This window comes from Amblyomma mixtum, chromosome 9 (genome assembly GCF_055824585.1).
Source record: "Amblyomma mixtum isolate Tamu chromosome 9, ASM5582458v1, whole genome shotgun sequence".
Classification (NCBI taxonomy): domain Eukaryota; kingdom Metazoa; phylum Arthropoda; class Arachnida; order Ixodida; family Ixodidae; genus Amblyomma; species Amblyomma mixtum.
In genome coordinates, this window is record NC_143020.1 from 53,475,287 (window position 1) to 53,496,462 (window position 21,176).

At 47.3% G+C, this 21,176-nt stretch overlaps 1 long non-coding RNA gene and 1 other non-coding gene across 2 annotated transcripts in view; one reads left to right on the forward strand and one right to left on the reverse strand.

Annotated features, from left to right (window-relative positions):
- Window positions 1-11,198: 11,198 nt before the first annotated feature.
- The window catches only part of LOC149329026 (uncharacterized), a 33,353-nt gene continuing 23,375 nt past the window's right edge, over window positions 11,199-21,176 (reverse strand). Inside the window, exon 3 of the long non-coding RNA XR_016285544.1 lies at window positions 11,199-11,413. This is a non-coding gene — a long non-coding RNA (uncharacterized LOC149329026). The remainder of the gene's footprint in view (window positions 11,414-21,176) is intronic.
- On the forward strand, window positions 18,275-18,347 carry TRNAF-GAA (transfer RNA phenylalanine (anticodon GAA)). The gene has a single exon. It is a non-coding gene; the product is annotated as a tRNA-Phe (tRNA).

The following is a 21,176-nucleotide window of genomic DNA, read 5'->3' on the forward strand; positions in this document are numbered from 1 at the left end:
ATTCTCCCTCTGAAACTCTCTCTCTCTCTGTGACCGTTGCGGCGAGCGGTCACGACCGTGAGTCGTGAGCTCTCTTAATATGAACGGCAGCTGCACGCACCCTGCTGCTACGGGGCCTGCTCGATGTGACGTCAGCTGGGTTAATGAGGAATAAAGTAGAGGATGGACGTACACGAAACGGCGGGGGCGTGCGAGGACGTAATAAATTTAGTCGGATGAATTAGGACGTCGATGAATATAATCGGAATCCGCACAGGCGCCCAATAGCGTAATATACTGTTTGGTCTTCAGAATTGAAATGCATTTTCTCACTCGCAGCGCTGTCCCATGGACGATGAAAGCTGCAAGTTGCCCCAGAACTCCGATCCTTTCGAGAAGTTCTACATCCCATCGAAGCAATGTTGCCTGTGACGGAGCAATTGAAAAAAAAAAAATGCAGCCTGAAGCAGTTTATTTATATTTCATCTCTTCAGAGGGCTGTTTAGGTTCGACATCTGAGCTAGTTATTGATACATTACGAAAAAGTTTAGCGCACTTACGACGAACGACAATGTAGACAAGACAACACAAGCGCTTATAAAAACTCTCCCTCATGCAGCACCACCATAGGATCAGACACATACGATTGCTCATCCTTGCGGATATGATATGCTTCAGCAATTTCTCTAGTCAACTGGACTGGATGGCGAAACAATGAGCGAGAGTTTTTATATCTAGACGTGCACCTTCTTGATTACCTTCTATATGCCTGCGTGAATTCTTGTTTTGTTGTTGGCGTTTTTCTTTCTCTTTATATTCTGCGTTTTTGTAATAAATGCCCAGTTGCGAGTAAGCGCTTGTGTTGTTCCGCTCTAGAGAGGATCTACGAAAAATTCCGTGCACTGTAGTTTTCACTGAAAATAAAAGCGGTACATAAAAAAAGCCGGTGCAGGTGCTGAACATTTCATTTCAAACATTTGAAAAAGACTGGTGCTGAACATTTTACCGCGTTTCTAAGTGCGCAGCGTCCCACAAAATGTACTCGGCATGCAATTGCAGTGTTCTGCACAACTCTGCAGATCTGTTGTGTTGCCGCTTTTACCTTGACATTTTTGCATGAGGTAAAAACACAACCGCAACACAGTCCCAACACAAAACACAACGACACATTGCCTGTGATAGAGCTCAGATCTATCACCATAAAAAGCTAAATCTTCGCCTAACGTGCGTTCTGTTTTTCTCCCAAAGACAAATTTCGTGCGCCGTTGTTTCGCAATATTTATTAATTTGATTATATCCAGCAAGATGAGCTTTCTAGTTCTTCGTGGATATCATTCGGTACTGACCGCCACATACGAATTTAATGAAGGCGAGATTTTTTTTTTTTGGAAAACTGCACAGGTCCCGAACATTTGGACGCATAAATGAAGTTCAAGAAATGCGTTGTGCATACAAAACCACGTTTCCCATAAATGTTCCACTGCCACAAACTGGGTTTTTCACATTGCGGCACGAACATATACTTTTTAGTTTTTCATGGGTACAATTTTCTACTCCCTGATTTATTAATTTCCGAGACTAGCAATGACTGCTACAACCTGGGTTCCCGGGGTCGCCACAAGAACCGATTCCAACTGGACTGCTGTTTATCCCACACTATAAACACGAATTAGTCTATATGGGAGTGAAAATGGAGTAAAGTGTTCTCTAGCGCACACCCTTCTAGGGGCAGGATATTCTTGCCGAGCCCTGGGGTAGATTTCCATCGCTAAAAATACGGAGTACTTAAAGGGCCCCTGCCCACCCCATGGTCCCAAACACTCTCTACCTCACTTTGAGCGAGCCTCCTCTCCTTCCATTCCCTCCTCGAAATTTTTCTCTCCCGCTCCTCGTCGAGTAGGCTCGGCAAGGCAAAATCACCCCTTCCTTCTCCGGTGTAAGCCGGAGGCGTGGTGTCTGTGGAGTGCGTCACAGGGCGACGTCATGGCCCCGCCTTCAATAGAATTCTTTTCTTGGTTTTTGCATTTTCTCCGCACACTGAACGATCGAGAGGCGCGATCGGCTCGACCACCTAGACTTGTTAGCGAGCGCATCCTTTCATACATCTGTTTGTCATTCCCAGTTAACAAGCCACCTTTTCGTTTTCTTTTAGGCCTCCCCACCGTTTCACGAGCGGAGGGGCGGAAGTCGGTTGTGTTCGAAACACACGGCGAAGCGCGGACCCGGCAACCGCCCGTTTGCTTTTCTCCCTGCGTGTTTGTGTTCTGTGTGTTTGTGTCTTTTCTCCGCTCCAAAGCATATGTCATTCATTGGAGTCAAGACGTACGCAAGATGCACGAAAGATAAGCGGTGTGTGTGCGGAGCGGTCAAGTGGGCGAGCGAGGGAAAGGCTCTGCTGCACTATAGTAATTAAAGCCTTGTTTTGGGGGGCTTGCATAGAAGAAAAAAATCTGAGAAGGGAGCGCGTACGCAGAGCGTCTCGTGAGGTGATCACGGCGGGGGGAGGGGGGGGGAGGCGAACCAACTCCCTCAGTTTTACTATTTTTTATTTTTTCTGGCAAGGGTTCAAGGCTGTCGCCGCACGCTCCCTCCGCAGTTTTTTTTTTTTGTTCCTTCATGCGGATTTGTAGGCATGAGCCAGAACAGAAGGCGCTGCGGAAAGCGTTGTGCAGACGACGCGACGCCAAGGCTACGCCCAATCTTCTCCCGTCAGTCAGAACGATGCACCAATGGAGTGCCTTCGGCGAAAGTAACCCCCCATGACGTCAACGGGGTTCAGAGTAGTGGGCCGGGCCCGTTTTTGTTGAAGGAAAGAACGAGCGGGCTTTGATTTGAATTTTCGCAGCTTTTCGGGGCGCGCATGGCTCTAGTATTTTGCAGAGGTTATCTTCGATGCCTCATCTATGCAGTGGGCTTGTTTTTCAAAAATGTCCGGACCCTGGGCAGTGGCCCTTTAAGGTTTGCCAACGGAAACAAATTCCCTCTTCGAAACATGTGAAGTTATAGCAGTTACGAATATTTTAACCGAGGTTTCGATCTCCCCTACTTCCTAACCTCAGGACCTCCGATGCCGCGTTTAAAAGCCACTCCTCCCATTGCTAACTGCATCAGGTTACTATGCTTTCCAATAGGAATATACCTCCGTTACAAAGAGTAAGCATTCTGTATATTTAGTGTCCGAAATCTGCTCCGGAACTTGGGCAGCATACCCTGCCCCTGAAAAAGAGGGCGCTGGAGGAGAGCTTACTGCCTTTTTACTCTCATTCAGGCTAACTCGTGCTTAGATTTGCATGCGGGAAGCTCCCCCGCTCACGGTACTCCGAGGCTTAGTAGCAGTTCGTAGAAGGCTGTCAACACCGTCGAGCAGACACCGCTCCTGGTCCTCGTCTGAGGCCTTACGTGCGACTTACAACGACTGAATTCAAATTAAAGGAAACACATCTTATGTGTCTTTCAGCGTCATATCTAGGACCAGGCACAGTTCAGATATCTGCCTTGTTTTTGATAAAGGTTGATCGAATGGTCACTAACACAATCATCCCCTCGCTTACTGATGAAAAACGCCTCGGCAAGTTCACGTGCGACCTGATCTTTTATCTTTGCGCAGGCACTCTGGGCTCGAAGCTGAACTTGGGTCCTTTTCTCAGCACATCGGTGATCTCTCTCGGCAGTTCGGTGTCAGCCAGCACAGTCACGGAGCCGCCGTCGTCCTTATTCCTTGGCCTATCTTTTGGAAGACGTAGTAAAAGGCATCTCCATCAGAATTCCACCGCCTGGGCTGTCTCTCGCCGTAATGACCGTAGCCTCGCTTCTCCTATCCATTCTGGGTAAGTTCGGTAGGCAAGGATATACAACCAATCGTAGAGAAGCCTGATTTGATGGCACCGCTCGGATTTTAGAAACTTGCAGACGCGTTTTATACATGGCCAGTAGATGGTACAACATGACCGAAGAGAGTGACGAATTCCGTCGGCACTAGCCTCCTCTTCAGGTAGTGTCTTCTCCAGGCAGTAGCCTGAAGGTTTCAGAAACTATGGCGCTGGTCACAGCCGAAACAGGACAGCTTGAAGGCGGAACACAAACGAAAGGGCCCACTGCAGAAGAAACGCAGTTTAAAAGAGTGCGTTGTTGGGCGAGTCGGTCAGATATATCTTCAAAATATACTGCGCACACAAAAACAACGATGTGAAGGTACACACAACAAGCGCAGACTCGCGACTGAATTCATACGAAAGGAAACACATCTTATATGCCTTCAAGCGTCATATCTAGGACCATGCGCAGTTCAGATATCTGCCTTCTTTTTGATAAATTGATTGAACGGTCACTTACACAATCATCCCCTCGCTTACTGATGAAAAACGCCTCGGCAAGTTCACGCGCGACCTGATCTCTGCTTCTCTATAAAACTTTTGTTTTCGTTAGCAAAGGCAGGCATGGCTTGTCGCGTTTAGCTTCCGGGCAAGCGCCACAGATCACGTAAGTTGGTTGTATTCGCCACGGGCCCGAAAAGACCTGTTGCCGTTAGGATCGGCACATTCAAAGACTGTGAAACGGGCCATCGCAACTTATTGTATGCAAAACGCCTTGGATAAGTCATGTGCGCACCTGGTAGATGCGAGCCTCAATAATCAGGCCAACATGTTGGTAAAAGCTGGTTTCCCGATTAGTGTCACTGCTGCTGCGGCAGAGAAGCTCCTACCGAAGCTGCAAGCCAGACTGTGCCAGCAGGGTCAGAGAAAAGAAGGCCAGCGGTGCTGCCCTGCCTTCACAGGGTTTCCCACAGTTTGAAGAATGTGGCTAAGCGGTACGATGTGCCGGTTGTACTTTCCGCATCGTGCAAATAGGCCTCATTATGCCCGCTTGTCACGTCCGAAGGGAAAAGTACGCAAGACTGCGTGAAGCGTCATGCCAACCCATATGTCAGGTGTCGGACGAGCTTTGCATATGAGTTCCCCTAACCTGTGGAAGGGCATACATCGGTCAGACGGGCCGATGCTTAAATGACCGCTTAAGGGAACACCAGCTTTCTATCAAGACAAACACAGGGTCGAATTTAGCCCTGCACTGCGGCGCTTTTCCGGAAGCTACAGGCGACCAGCCATGCCTACCTTTGCTAACCAAAACAAAAATTTTAAAGAGAAGCAGAGATCAGGTCGCACGTGAACTTGCCGAGGCGTCACGGTACCATCCCTTTAATTGGTAACATGAATTTCTTTGGAGGAGAAATTCTAGAGGCCCGTGTACTGTGCGATGTCAGTGCACGTTAAAGAACCCCAGGTGGTCGAAATTTCCGGAGCCCTTCACAACGGCGTCCCTCATAGCCTAAGTCGCTTTGGGACGTTCAACCCCACAAAGCAAACCAAACCAAACCACAATTGGCTCCGTTCGAAATACGCGCACTGTTACGTCACGACCATTTCGACCAATTGAAAAGCGTGACATTTCTGTCGACAATTCCTGCTTACAACGATGAGGCATTAAAGGCTTCCGCCTTTATAACTTTTCACCCATTAGGGCGAGGCGCCTGGTTGCAGTTAAAGGTTCGTAGCCGGTTGTAATAGCCATATCAGTTTTGGTTTGGTTTGGTATGGTTTGTTTTATGGGGTTTAACGTCCCGAAGCGACTGAGGCTATGAGAGACGCCGTAGTGGAGGGATCCAGAAATTTCGACCACCTGGGGTTCTTTAACGTGCACTGACATCGCACAGCACACGGGCCTCTAGAATTTCTCCTCCAAAGAAATTCAACCGCCGCGGCCGGGATCGAACCCGCGTCTTTCGGGTCAGCCCATATCAGGTTTGAGAATTTCGAAAACGCTATTACCATCGGCGCAGTGGCTCGACAAAATTTTTCTGACTAGTTACGCACACTGGAGGGGTTGCTTTGCGTGCATGCTTTTGAAAGCGCTTGTATTTTGGAGCGATGTAGCTAAATTTTGTTAGGACACAGAGCGCAGAGAGTAATCGCGTTTTCAAAATTTAAAAAAGATAATAAATCTCAAATTCCAAGTAGGCGCCTAACTCTAATTGTTAAAAAGTTAATTATTGGAAATTATTTAACCAGTTTACTATTAAGGTGATTGGCCGGTTTTCTGGTGTCCGCCAACCCTGGCAATACCATGGCTCAAAAGCCATATGTTTAGATCAGGAATCCTATTTTTGAAAATTACTTGAAATTCTTCCCGTAACCACCCGGTATACTTGTCCACACGATAGAGGAATCTTATACGCAAACCCCTAAGAGCATGGCCAAAACTTCGTTCCGTGCTTTATCCCGCAGGTCACTTGAGGCTCCACTGGTTATTCCGCCTTTTTTTCAACAAGTGCACAAATCTTATTAAGTTTCTTTGGCGCAGAAAAACGACACTACATCATACCTATTGCCTCCATTTTTGAGACCATATGAAAGGCAGTGTACATAAGGAAGAACTGTGAACTTTTCTTTTTTTTCCTTTGTCGGGAGTGTACGTTGAAGGCGTGGTCATTACTTTTGTTACTATAACCTAAAAGGATGATGTAGTCCGGGTATCCTGCATGCATCCCTAAGTCTGCTAGCTTGTTTGCAGAAGCTGTTTTCAATCGTTCCGATTGATGCGGTGGAACCAGTGCTACCACTGCGATTACGGCTTTCCTCCTGTCCACTCTGGTCGGGTACTCCAGTTCTTCCATCTCCACGTTGTTCCACCCTCATCTCAACTCTTCCTCTTCACTTTCTCAGAGGCTTCAAACCACTCACAACAACGCCAGGATTTTGCAAATTTTCTCTACTATTGCTAGTGCAGTAAAAAAAGAAAAGTGGCAGCAAGGTACACAGGCGAATCGCTGGCTTCCATCTATGCGCAATTTTTTTTCCCATCTCTCTGAATTTGCAGCTTTTTCTTCTTCCTTTTCCTATTTTCCTTCCTTCCTATCTTTAGTTCTTCCACTTCCTATTTGGTTTGGTTTATTAGGGTTTAACGTCCCAAAGCGACTCAGGCTATGAGGGACGCCGTAGTGAAAGGGCTCCGGAAATTTCGACCACCTGGGGTTCTTTAACGTGCACTGACATCGCACAGTACACGGGCCGCTAGAATTTCGCCTCCATCGAAATTCAGCCGCCGCGGCAGGGATCGAACCCGCGTCCTTCGGGTCAGCAGCCGAGCGCCGTAACAACTGAGACACAGCGACACGGCAATTATTTTCACACTTCCTATTTCTGTTCTTTCAAACAGCGCCATGGATAGCCTAATAGGGTAACACTCTTCCTAACTGCACGGCAATGTATACACAGTGTGCGCCATCCTATACCCATCTATAATCATCTATACAGGGTCGCTCAGTATGAAAGGGAACACGGGAGGGCGTGGTGGGCGCCGTATCTATCGAAGCACCACCAGAGAGAGGTGGCAAAAATCGGCGACAAAGGCACATGCGCAGTAAACCCGGCCAGCTGCTCTTCCCGCGCATGATGCTGGTGCTGCCCATTTTCGCCTGCTCTCGGCGGCTACGCGCTCCCGTGTTCCCTTTCATATGGAACGGCCCTGTACACAGTCAGCACTTATAACGGGTGGTAATTAACCGTTATTAAAGTGAACTTGGATCCAGACAGTTGCTCAGGTGAGCTCAGCAGTGAGCAAGCAAAAGTTATGCCGCAAAGTGTGGACGCGGAAGTAAGTGAAAATCTGGAGCGCATACATGAATAAAAACTTCTAAATGAACAACAAGTTTAAACGAGAAATAGTCGATGCCCGTCATGCGTGTCAGTGACTGGCGTGGTAATCAGACCGCCTCCGCTCCTCGGAACTAACTACGCTCGTATATGCTTGCTACTGAATAATTAAGTTAAGGGTCCAACCAATCCTGAGCAGGTGCCAGTAGTACGCTGCAAAAGCTGTTCTCTGCTCGGTGATGCACCCGAAGAAGGAAACTCTCGCGAACTGTCTTTCTGGAAAAGCAACCTGCAGTTTATCTTCCATGCATAGCGCCAAGTATAGCTGGCTGGAATTCCGACCACATTTCGGTGGAGGCAAAACGCAAGATCACCTCTGTGCTAGATTTCAGCGTGCGTTAATCCCTGTGACGACTGTAGCTCCCTAGGTGTGATTTCACTGGACATTCGAACCTGCCAGCTAGAACCTTGTGGCAAAAATTCAAACATACAAATTTGTTCAAACGCACAAATTTTGTCAACAACATCGATTTATTGGGTAATGGATGCAATTATGCAAAGCTCAAAAGCGTAATTTTCAGGCCCAGTATAGGAACCCGCCGTATGCGGCTAGCCGAATGCTATGCATCAGTAAGCTACTATATCCGTTACGCCAGTACCGTACGAATGCGTCCTGTACACTGGAGATACGCATCCCGTCCGACCGCGTAGACGCGCAGCTTCCAGGCAGGCGTCTCGACTTTCTTGCGCCTCGCAGCGCTGCGGCGACCCTGAAGCCCCGCGTGCGACTCCGCAACGTTCCGCTAAGCCGAGCCCGTTGCTTGCGTAGCACTTCCCATTGTATACGTATCGCTCGCGTGGCGTCAGTGACGCCATCGCTAGAGCCCGGGCGTCGCCGGCGGGTCGCAGTTAGTCGCTGATCGGTAACACGAACGTTGTCTCCCTTTTTCAAGGCACGCTCTTCTCTTCGTCGTTTCAATAAAGCGCTAAAAGCAGTGACGTCATGAAAAACGGAGGCCAATCTCTGAGAGCGTAATGTATTCGGGTCTTTGCATGAAGAGTAAGCCTCGGCTCGTGTTTCCCCGCCACCGGTGACGTTTACCGATGAAAATAAAAATTGGTTTTGAGGAAAGGCAATGACGCAGCAACTGTCTCACGTATCTCGATACTGCGCCGTAAGGGAAGGGATAAAGGAGGGAGTGAAAGAAGAAAGGAAGACGGTGGTGGTGAGAACTTTATTTGGAACAGGGGAGTTTGGGACACGTAGGTCCTTGGGCCCCCGCACGACCCCACTGCACTCAAACGTTCATGTCCCGGAGGCTCATGACGCTGGCAGCCCGGCCTACGGCGATGGCTTGCTTGGCCGGGTCCTCGGATCGCAGTATGGTCTCCCATGCCTCCCAAGTGGTAAGAGTGCTCCAGGTCCCTCGGGGGAGGGTACGCCGGGCAGAGGAAAAGGATATGGTCGAGAGTGGCTTTGGGGTGGTGGCAGAGGGTACAAGAGGGGTTTGTATGGACTTGGTGATAGCGCGAGCGTATAGAAAGGAAGATCGTTCACATTTAATGCCGCGGAGATAAACGACGTTCTAGGTGCAAGCATCAAACCAAGTAAAACGAAGTTGTTTACTCTGCGAGCGCAACGAACAAAACCACTTATATACAGAGCGAAGCCAATAAGGTGTAGACAGGTCGATGGGCCAGGGTTGTTTCTCCATCGTTAAGATTTGGCCAACATTGCAACCGGCCAAACAGCAGCAATGCAACCTTTCGTAGAGCCAGCGTCACCCAGTCGGGGCCGATCGATCTCAGTCAAGCTAGGCTCATGATTGGCTGATTCGTCTAGGCGAGGCTGTATGCGAACGTGAGTAACGAATAAGTATACGGCCCGTGATTGGCCGAAGCCCCGGACACCACTGCGCCGGCCGCAGTGACTGGCAGGTAATGCATTCTTTCTCGCGGATATGTGAACTTGAACCCTCACTGGCTGACATCAGAGACCACATTCTGTAACAGCTAGCTCATCTCGTTTTGACTTCATTTGGTCCTCTTAACACTGGTCGCTGCTCCCGGAGACGCAGCCGCAGCGAGTGACGTCACGCTGGTCGTGGCAAGAACTCGCCCTTGGGGTCACTTATTTTGCTTGCATAACGCGTCCCATGCAAAACTGATGGACCGACGCCGACTTGTTCAACACGCCCGAGTAGCTTTTGGGTGCTGCTTCTACCTCTGTAGCAAGGAAATGTTCGCTGATTGTGCGAGGAATGGGCGGAGCCCTTTCCCAGCAACTCGGCCGTACTGAATTCGGCAGAAGGACGGCGGCTAGCGGCGGCGTCGCGTCCATACCGGCCGTGCCTGTGATTGGTCATTTGCTTACCCACCCCTCCTGCTGCTCTCGTCAGGATTGGCTTCGCGTCGAAGTGAAGTGAAAACAAAGTGAATTGTTAACTATACAGGGCCAACTTTCGCTTCCGAATATGACGCCATAGCGTGACCGCAAACAGGCTGGACCACATGTGGTCTATTTGGGCCTACGCTATATCCCCTACTTTCATCTGCCGAGTTGATTGGACATTCCAGGAGGTAAATGAGGCGTGCAAGCTTTGTTTATTCAACGATACAGGAATAGAGCCAGTGTATAGGGGGGATCCTTCCGCCGCTGGCATAACGGACGTGCACTCCCATTCAGCTGTGCAACGGCGTGATGAGTTACTTGTGTATTGCCGTGATCCGCCAGTCAACGTTGTGGACGATATAGGTATGTGGTTGGTTTGTGATGCTTGTGAAGACTTCACTATTCTCCGAGGCTACAGACAATCTCACGCCGGCATTTTCGCATTCTGACAATGGTACTGCTTTCGCATAAAACCGGATTCTTATTTGTAAATAAACAATTACCACTCCTGCATTGCTGCTAAGCACCACTACGTATCTATTTTACTTATACGGTTAATTACATTCTGAATTAGTCGCCTCCGGTCGTTTCCGCTGCTTTTGTCAGTCTCTCCAAACATGTGCGCACCTGCGCAGAGATTATTGTGTCCTTGCTCTGCACCAGCGCACTTTTGAGGGAGTCGAACGTCCTCAAACAGGCCACCTTATCGTACACAACAAGCGCCGTAACGCGGGGACTTCGGTGCGGGCCTACCTTACCAATACAGATAGGCCTAAGGCCTAAGCCTTACCTAGTTAAGAAGAGCGTCCATATGACAACAAACGTTTTACACAAAATTGTGAATTTTCTTGCTATTTCGCTACTAAATTTCAGAATGCATTTTCGACATTATACTACAAAAATAAATCTAAAAAACAACCACAGAAACAAAATGAGCTTTTCGCACATATGTATGAAGTAGTTAATAAATGAATGCTCAAACCTTGTTCCCTCTTATGTTGCTCACGTCTTTACAGGCGCGAACGGTAGACCCGAAGTATACATTGGCCCTATGGGAGTTCCGTTAATCGAAGCTCAACTGGTTAAAGGAATACTCTGTAGCATTTATTGCAGTAAAGAGTAACCTACGCATGGCACGGATTAGCCTGCAAGCTTTCCTGTTTAATCCCCGTCGGATAATGCTGGTCCCTTCATCCTGGTCACCAACGATACAGCGCCTGGCCAGTTGAGTAAGACTGGTCGATCTCAGTTGGAAGGATTGTTCCCGGTGGACCTTGGACACCAGCACGGGCTTCACGGAAGCATTCACAACGTGCTGCCGGTCTTCCGTGCAAGGCACCGTCCACTGTAACGCTTCTTGCACACCACTTGGTTTGAGCGTGGCTACGACGTTCTGAAAAGACAAACAAAATAAAGCATCTTGTGCACTCGAGGAAGCTTAGTTGTTGTCATGGCCATTACACCACCCCTACTATATGGCTTGATGGTCTGTGCAAGCGCCACACTCGTATTGTGGCATATGTTAGAGACAATAAACTTCGGCTATTGCAAGCGGCTAATGAGGCAGATAGGTGCATGACCAGGAAAACGTAAAAACACCCTTCGGAGGTTAATCTGATCCACAAGGCATGATGGTGTAATTTCACGTTGCGCATATCTAATCTAGCGGAGGCTTGGAACTGATTTACAGAGGGTAAAACTCTTGTCTAGAGCACATTCTGGGTGTGTTTAGGGCTTAGCACGCGATATCTAGCGGTAAAATTTGGTTAAAAATGGTCTGGATGCAACCTTGTGCAGTTAAACTCGTAGGATTTCATCGCATTCTTTTGCCTTCCTGATCGCAGCGGCTGCGGGAGCTGCAGCACTAACACCATCGTGTAAGGGAAAGGTGGTAGTGGGGAGCGTGACCGGCTATCTCCCTGTCCTTGGAAGGCTACTCCCAATCAGACAATCTGGCCCTTCAAACAAATCACCGATTACTACAAGGAGGAGCGCCGGCGCTACCCGGCCCCTTGTAAGGGACTGGATCGCGCTGACGAGCGCCTCCTCATCAAAATTCTCACTAACACTGTACTGTTTCCGGCGGCGCTTAAACATTTCAATACATCCTTTGATGGCACGTGCCTGTTCTGTGAGAAGGTGGCTGACACCTTCCACATGGTTTGGGCGTGTCAATCAAACCCATCTATCTCCCCCAACCCCAACCCCACCAGAGAGGACTGGGGAGGCGGCCCTGCTCGGCTGTCAGGACCTAAAGACCCAAAATGCCTTGGTTCGACGGACGCGGGCGGTTTTGCTTGTTAATGGGGACCGGAATAGGGGCTCCACCTAGTATTGTGAGGGGAAAGGGCCAGTAGGGTCCTACCCCAATCACCTTTCTGTAAAAATTTAATTGACGATAAATGTTTTTCACCACCACCACCGGGAGCTACGGAACACACAGTTCGGTTGTTCTAGGCATGTGCTTTGCCCTCTGTACACTGAGCAGAGCAACACGTGAAACTCAAAGGCGAGCCCACAGATATAATAGATGGGGATATAAGGGCGTCCATTCTTTTGTGCATAACAAGAGCGTGAACGGGGCTATAGATTAGATATAGGCGCTACATAAATATCGGTAATTAATGTGCAGTCTTTGTCAAAAGTAACCAGGCTGTATGGTTTGCTCCTAGCTCGTGCAGTGGAGCCCTTACAGCTTCCCTGAAGCTGAAATGTTCGTTAAAGGTAAGGACTGGGGGTATTCTTACCTTACAACAATTTTTTATCTTTAGGAAAGCCACAAAGGCTCCACTATACAAGCTAGAAGCAAACCATGCAGCCTAGTTACTTTTGACAAAGACTGTACACGGCGTTAAATATATAGATTGGAGGAGTATGGATATCCATAAAAGAGCTCTATAAACATATTAAAGTACTGCTTATAGATGCAAAAGACACATATTTGACTACATTACGAATGTACATAAAAGAGCTATATAAATATATCAAAGAACTCGTTATAGATGCAAACGGACACCCATGTGACTGTCGGATCTACTCTACTTTGCGGGGTGGGTCAATGGCGCCATGATTAGAAGCTTATGTACAAGCATGAGACTGGGGTTAGAAGGAGAGAAACTAAAGCGAAGAAACTATTAACAAACATCAATAAACAAGTAAATGACTGCTGCATTGAGGATCATGTGGTTCGCTCGAAAGTCTTCAGCAGTTTTCAAACTGCATGCAATTTCGAGTAGATGTCCTGAGTGGGAAAACCACTCTCAGCCAACACTATATTTCTAATTTAAGATCAGTTGCACTCCTCTTTCACCTCCTCATATATTTTAAATGTAGCCCCAGCACTACAAGCCAGTGGCAGCACATGGCTTCACGGGCTGAGTCGATGGTCATGATGATGGTAAACAGTTGATAAACAAAACAACAACAATAGGTACACGGGGTTACGAAATGGTGCGTTGTTCAAATGGACCGGGGCGTAGACGCATTTGAGAACTAGTATGCGCTCGTTGGCTCTGCGATTCAAGTACTTTGGTGCGGATATTGTAAACAATAAAAAGCACAAAAAAGCGGGCATTCTTTTTTTATAGACCTCCTTCACCCCGCGACGTCACGGAGATGCGGTGGCGCTGATGTCAGTAGCGACTTTCGCGTGGTAGGCAAAACAGGTTCCGCCTGGCCGTGCCTACCGCAGCTGCTGCAGCTACCGGCAGCTGCATCGTGGCTGCACACTGCAGAAGCAGCATGTACTGACCAGCTGCGTCGCTGTTGGATCCACGTAGTATCATAAAACGGAAAATTAGATTAGCCTTAATAGGTTCCTCGCATATAAATACCGAATTAGGAAATGGGCCGCGGTAGTAAAAGCGCGAAGCCTGGGTGTCGACCGGCGCTGCCAGTCAACGTACTTCACAGCAGGGAGATTGCCGCGCTCATTCACTAGCTGGACAGCATGGTACGCTTAAAATTGTGCAAGAAAAAAAAATCATGTATGTAGCTGCGCACATATTTATCACCCTGAGCTGTTGTGCACGGGCGCCGGCAGGGTCACTCTCCACTAAGGAGTGCATTATTTTGTTGATAGCACAGCATGTTTTAACTTGTGTAGAAGTTATACGAACGTATAATGGCGCGTTTTAGGGCATTTAATACATACTTCAAACTATTTCTTAACATGACCGACATATTTATTTAATTCTAGTAGAAAGAAGTCTGGTAAGTTGAGACAATCTTGCGCGGTCACGTTGGAATGCTTCGAACAGCGTACTTTGAGTGCGACAAAAGCCATATGCTTTTCATTGCATCACGCATGTGTCATAAGCGGCTTCATGAAGTAGTACATAATCGCGAAGACTGTTTGGAAAGAAGCAACCGCAGGCGGGCTACCAACAGAGGCACGTAGCGAGATTGACAGGAGATGAGGCAATAAAAAGTGTTTTCTTTATTGATGCGTGAGATATGTAACAAATTTGGTGCAAATATGAAATTGCTCTGCTAATTTCAATAATGCGTTTTATTTTCAGCTATACCTGTTGCAGTTATTGGATAACTATAATTAACACCCTGGTCAAGTCACCTCGAGTCTTGAATAATTAAGCAGAAAGTGCGGAAATTTTTTATGCCAGCATGTTGCCAAAGCCCTATTCTCTATGATGGCGGTATTACTTCTTTACTTCTTTTTTTTTTAGATTCTCAGCACTTATGCATGCATAGACACATGAAAAACTTTTATTATAAAAATAACTAACATACTACTGCTCCTGACGGAATAAAAATTGAGAGATTTATTGCACTCCTCAACGTCGCTGGAATCGTTCGCGACAAATTTCTATTTCTATTCGTTACAAATTTACGAAGGGGTGAATGATGCCAATCGCATAAAATGTGGTAGATCGCAAAACAAACCTTTAAGTGTATTCCCTCGTTTATGGCCTCTTCGCTTTCGCTTTGGTCAAAGAAATGCCGCACTGAAATCAACGAAACCTCTGATCCCTGTTCTTCGTAGTGATACTACCATTGTGGTGCTCCGTCGTCGGAAACCCGCAGAATTTGCGACGTGCCAGGACCATCAGAAAACCCATTACCTCACAATTTTTGACGACCACAGATCTAAAAACCGTAATGTTATGAATTTCTACTGAATATTTTGCTATAATTTTTCGTAACCAAACAGAAGACCCGGGGCTGGGAAAGAATATAATTTCAGGAATCCAAACTTTTCACCAAATTGACAGTTTAAGAAGGGGAGAAGTCGCCCTGGCTGGTGCCTGATCTGACGGCTAAAAACAGCGGTTACGCGAGACAGATGAGATCGGGACACGGTCGACGCTGTCCCCACTTTTCGCACTGTGCGACACGTGTGTCAACAGACGGTGAGCGCACGTCGGCTCTGCCGAAAAAACACCAGTACTTCCCTCACCACTGTCCCGAGGTAAAATCATTCTTGCTAGTGCAGAGTGTCAAAAACATTGCTTTATTCAATGCCTGCTCAATGTCTGCTCTCAGACGAAATCTTTCAGCGTGCTGTACCTACTTGTTTGAAGGACGTATGGTCACGCCGTGATCTGTCCGTTTTTCAAAAGTGGGATTTTTTTAAACAGGAGATCAAAAACTTGGCAATTGAGGCCTCAGCAAGAATCGCTTTCCTGAAGAGACACCACCTTCGTGAGCTTGGGCGCACCCTAACGGAGCTACATGAGCTAGAGAGGGTAAACCCGGGTGCCTATCTCGAAGAGATTAATAACGTAAAAGCAGAGCTTCAACAATTTGCGACAGAAAGATATAAGGGGGCCTTGATACGATCTCGGTCCCGAAGGTTTCTTGATGAGCAACCTTCTCGTCGGGCCCTGAATGATGAAAGAGAGAATGCTCTTGCGAAGGAAATATTGGAAATTCAGTATGGTGATTGCACATACAGCGATGCGCCTGGTATTCTTGCTGCTTTCTTCGACTATTATCGAAAGCTGTTTGGTCGTTGCGATGATCCAAATCAGGGTTTCGATTACAGTTCCTTACTCGGAAACTTCCCTCGACTAGACGATGAGAAGTGTGCTATAGTGAAGGGATCTATCACTTTGGATGAAATTCAATCAGCCATTTCTGCCCTGCAGAGCCAGAAATCTCCTGGGCCAGATGGTATTACTAGCGAATTCTATAAAACTTTTTCGCCTTGCCTAGTGCCTGTTTTGATGGAAGTTTTCCAAGCATCTTATGATGTGGGTGTCCTGCCTCCCACTTTCTATTCTGGGCACACAATATTAATTCCCAAAAGCAAAGATACTAATCGGTTGAAAACTGTTGAGGGATATCGTCCAATTTCCCTCTGCAATGTTGATTACAAAATTTTTGCCAAGGTTCTTAGCAGTCGTCTGCAGCTCGTCATTATGGACTTGATAGGTTCGCATCAGGTCTGTGGTATTAGAGGCCGTAGTATTCAAACACATATCCATATTGCACGTTCAGTATTAGAGACAATATCAGATGAGACAGGCCAAGTTGCTCTGATTCAAATTGACTTGGCGAAGGCTTTTGATAAAGTTCGGCACGATTTCTTGTTCGCGGTCTTGGAGTATGCAAATATTGGTGACGTCTTGCTCAAAGGCATAAGGCTGTGCTATAAGAACTCCTATACAAGGGTTATTGTTAATCAGGAGCTAACGAAACCAATACCACTAGAAGCATCTGTTCGTCAAGGATGTCCACTGTCTCCATTGTTGTTTGCCCTATATCTGGAACCCCTCTGTCTCAGTATAATTAACAGCGTAGCTATCCGCGGTTTCTCTCTGGCTCGATGTGAAGTTAAAGTTTTAGCCTATGCTGATGATGTCGCCCTCTTTTGTTCTGACAAAAAGAGTGTACTTGAGGCTCTAAACTTGACTAAACAGTTCTGTGATGTATCAGGCGCGGCTCTTAATTTAGAGAAATCCAAAGGCTTTTGGTTGGGTTATTGGGGAACTAGGCCAAGCCAGTTCGGTGGCATATGCTGGGACAGTAGCCCTCTTGAGTACCTAGGCGTTCCGCTGCACCAAGTTCGCAACAGTACAGCCTACTGGGATTCACAAATTGTAACTCTACGGCGGCAAACACAGGCTTGGATGGGTAGGGAACTCTCAGTGTTTGCGAGGGCACAGGTCTGTAACATATTTTTGTTTGCAAAGCTCGCGTATGTCCTTCAAGTCCTGCATTGTGCGAGGAGGAAGGTGCAAGCAATACACAGAATATTTGCAACATTCGTTTGGCGCTCTCAATGGGAGCCCATGAGGCGTGACAACTTGTTCCTTCCCTTAGAGGGTGGTGGAGTGGGTCTTGTTCACCTGTTCGTGCATCAACTTGTTTCCCGTTTTTTCTTTTTCAAATCGGCAAACCACCCGTTTCTGGTAGCTGTGCTCATTAGGCGGCTTAGTTTTCATTTGCCTTACTTATTCGCACCGACTGTGCAGGCTCGTGAGGGGACTTTGTGGGGATTCCTCAAGGAGGTTGCTGACACTTTCAATTTCCTCACTGTGCGCTTCTCTTTAGATTACCTGTATAGCCTCTCGAGAAAACAGATGACCCAGGCTCTCACTGAGTCTTTGTTCCCTACACCATTGTATCGGCAGCCTTATCTGGGGTCTTTGGACATCAGTGTTCTAAAGCGTGTTAGGCGGATGTGTATTCAGGCAGCCGCTAAAATGTTCTTTTTCAAACTACACACAGCGACGCTGCCTGTCAAGACATTTCTTAATGACAAGGGGATGTTTGTACCTTGGAATGTGAATTGCCGTCTGTGTAACGTGCCTGAGACAATTTATCATTGTTTTATCCTGTGCCGTGATGCCATTTTTTTTTGGGACATACTACAACGAACTCTCAAGAAGGACATTGAAATTACACCGTACACTATTAGATTTCTGCCTGTTGACAAAAACTCTGTTGTGCCTTATGATCTGTTTATGTTGATGGGACTATTCAGTCTTTGGAAAAGCCGTATGATGGACAGACATGCCGAGCCACCAAGATCGTCCAAATCTGTGTTTCGAGAACAGTGTGCTTTGGTGAGGAGTATATATGCTGCACGCGAAGAACCTCCAAGCTGGCTGCCGTGTCTGGATGAATGTGTGTGCCTCCCTGAATTTTGATGTTTGGATAGAGATGTAGTGTTGAGGTAGGGCTATGGCGGGCTCCTATTAAGCAGCCCGGTAACTTGTGACTCGAACCAGTCTGACTGAAGTTTTCCTCCTTTCTACTGAAGTTCTTCCATGCAATAAAGAAAAAAACGGCCGAAATAGCTCAGTTGGGAGAGCGTTAGACTGAAGATCTAAAGATCCCTGGTTCGATCCCGGGTTTCGGCAGTTGTTGTTTTTCTTTTGCAAGCTTTTTTTTCACGCGGCATCATTTCTACGCAATATCATGTCCTGATTTTCGAATTCGACAGATTTTTGCGACTAGGCCCGGTCATTAAAATATTCGGCAGAGACACTTATGACTGCTTGCGTGTGAGAATGCGAAACATATGTCCATGCAACATGTGTTCAAGTATGATTATGACTTCGAGGCCTGACTATGCATACTTTGTACAAACTCAGTATACCTTACATTAGGTTAGTTGTAAGTGCTCAGTCATGCTTACGTTGTAAAGGGCTCAGCACGCAGCGTTGCAGAATGAATAATGAGTCATGACTATGAATACCAGGCATGACTATGCATACTTTGTACAAACTCTATACACCTTAGATTACGTTAATTGTAAACTGCTGATTCATGCTACATTGCAGAATAGGTATGAGTCATGACTTTCACGCGCTAAATTTCGTCATTCATGACCACACATGCTCGCTAACGCATGTTGTGGCATCGTACACACACGTTCTGACATCATTCGGGTCTCGTGCCATGGGCGGCAACGGACGCCGGCTTTGGTGCTAATAGGAGATGTAATGATTTCACATTAAAAACGCATGCGACAACTCAGTCTCGGCCATCCTTGTGGAACGCGCGAACAGGAGAGGCCGAGTCTAGAGAAGAAAAAGATGGCAGAGTCAAAAGTGGGATACTATTGCACCATTAAGCCTGAGGACATCATCATCACCACCATCATGCTCTCCCGGCAGGTAGGAGAGCGACCTGAGGGCGCAGCGCCCTCTACTCCTCGGCCGTCCTGAATTTTCCTTTTCACTTACTGTTTGCTTAACAAGTCAAAGTGCTCAAAACGAAAATAACTTCGTGCCTCCGAATTTCTTCAGAAGAAATATATACAGCACTAAAATTGGTGTTCCATGCAACCTCGTGCAGTTCGACTGTGTTATGCAATAGCATAGAAGCCTCACCGGTGCAAAAAGCCGGCAGCGCCCGTCCGGCGCTGCCCTGATAAATCCCGATTGACTAGCGGGCGGTGATGTCATCAGTGACGCCACCGGGGCGAAGAAGTCCTATTGGCCACCGGGAAGTGAGGAGACCAGACCAGATTCGTCTCTATGAAGCCTTCACCTGCCTACCGTGACAGGTGGCAGGTGATGTAGGGGAAGAGCTCAGGAAGACACAAGGGTCTCGTAATCCCCACCAGTCACTTCCGGTAAAGGCATCAACAGCTTCGAATGCTATCGCTGCGCATTTGTCGAGCAACGCCTCCAGCGCGATCTCCCCGCGTTTGAGTCTCTGCACTTTTGCGTGCTCTTGTCTGCCACTTACGGAAAGCGTTCGGAGCACGACACTCCACCTCGACGTCGCCATCATTCATGTTCCTCATCGGAAGACGCCTCTGTTGTGTTGGCTTTTACGGCACTTAAGCAGCTAATGAGTCTACCATGGGCCATACATATTAAGGCGAAAGCCTATAAAATGGCTCATACTGTCTTCCGTTAACAAAGCGTGTCACACGCGTTTAACTCGGGAACTAAAAAAAGATAGAAGAAAACCAATGGTTGCTTCAGATAGAGAATAAAACATGAACCTAGAAGCCAAGTTTGACGGCTGCACATTAATTAGTTAATTAATTATATGCAAAAATGTCGAAATTGCGTCGAAATAGCGCGGACGTCGATATAGCCACGGAAACGGTGTGACATCGCGTCCACCGGAAGTCGTCACGGCATAGTGAAAATTATCACCGAATGGTAGGAAAAACGTCGAATTTGTGCTAGATTGGATGAAAAAATGTGTAATTAAGCGTAATTAACACTTAAGGTCCCCGAAAACCGTATAATTTGAGTATCGATACAGCCACGGGAACGGTGTGACGTCACATACACCGGAGGTAGTCACGGCATAGTGTCCTCTGCTTTAAGTGTCCTCGCAATTTCTGTCACTTCGCAAGAAAACTGACGCGCCACGCACTGCTACTCACCGAAGTTGACGAAGGTAACACGCGGCGTGAGGCACGACCTGCGTGAACGGAGTGGTCTCGGGATCGAGAGCAATGAGGACGGGATGACGCCGACGAACGAAGCAAATAAATGCACAAAGAGTGCAAAGGGCGTTTAAATGTGCCTTTCATTCATCTTTCTTTCTGCGTTCTTTGTACTTGCCCAGCATAACCAGCTAGCCCAAAACCTACAGTCTGTCAAAAATATACAGCAAAAGGGGTTTTCTTCCCAGCCATCTAGCGGGGGTCTTTAGCATATCTGTCAGTCCTAAGCTTGGGAGGGTTGAGGACTTAGATTCCACCTTCCTTCGTAAGATTAGGGTCCCTGAGTATACAAGAGGAGCTCCACTGCAGGGCTCAGAAGCAGACTCCTTGGGCTGCATACGTTTGACAGAGACTGTACCTTTAATGAAACAAAGTCAACTAGTGCTGTTCAAAAAGTGTCAGTGAAGCGAGCCGTTCAAAGATCGGAAGAAAATCTGCCGGCCAACACAAACCTAAAGTATATTGTAACCAGTCATTTACGAGGTACTGTTCATGCAGCAGAACGCTGAAACTACTAAGGATTTGTGAAAGAGATTGATATTAATAGCGTAATTATTAAAAGGAAGCAACAAACGGAAGGCTTGCAACGAACAGCAATAAAAGTACAGGCTAGAGCACTTGAAATTAACGTGGGCTGGTTGGCGAAATGATGACGAAATGCGTACTGGTTTTGTGACGGATGGTCGGCTTACGGCTGTTAAATTGTGGGAATGCACATTATTAATTTGAAAGCAGTATTCCGACAGGTAAACCCTGAGCAAGATCTTGCGATGTT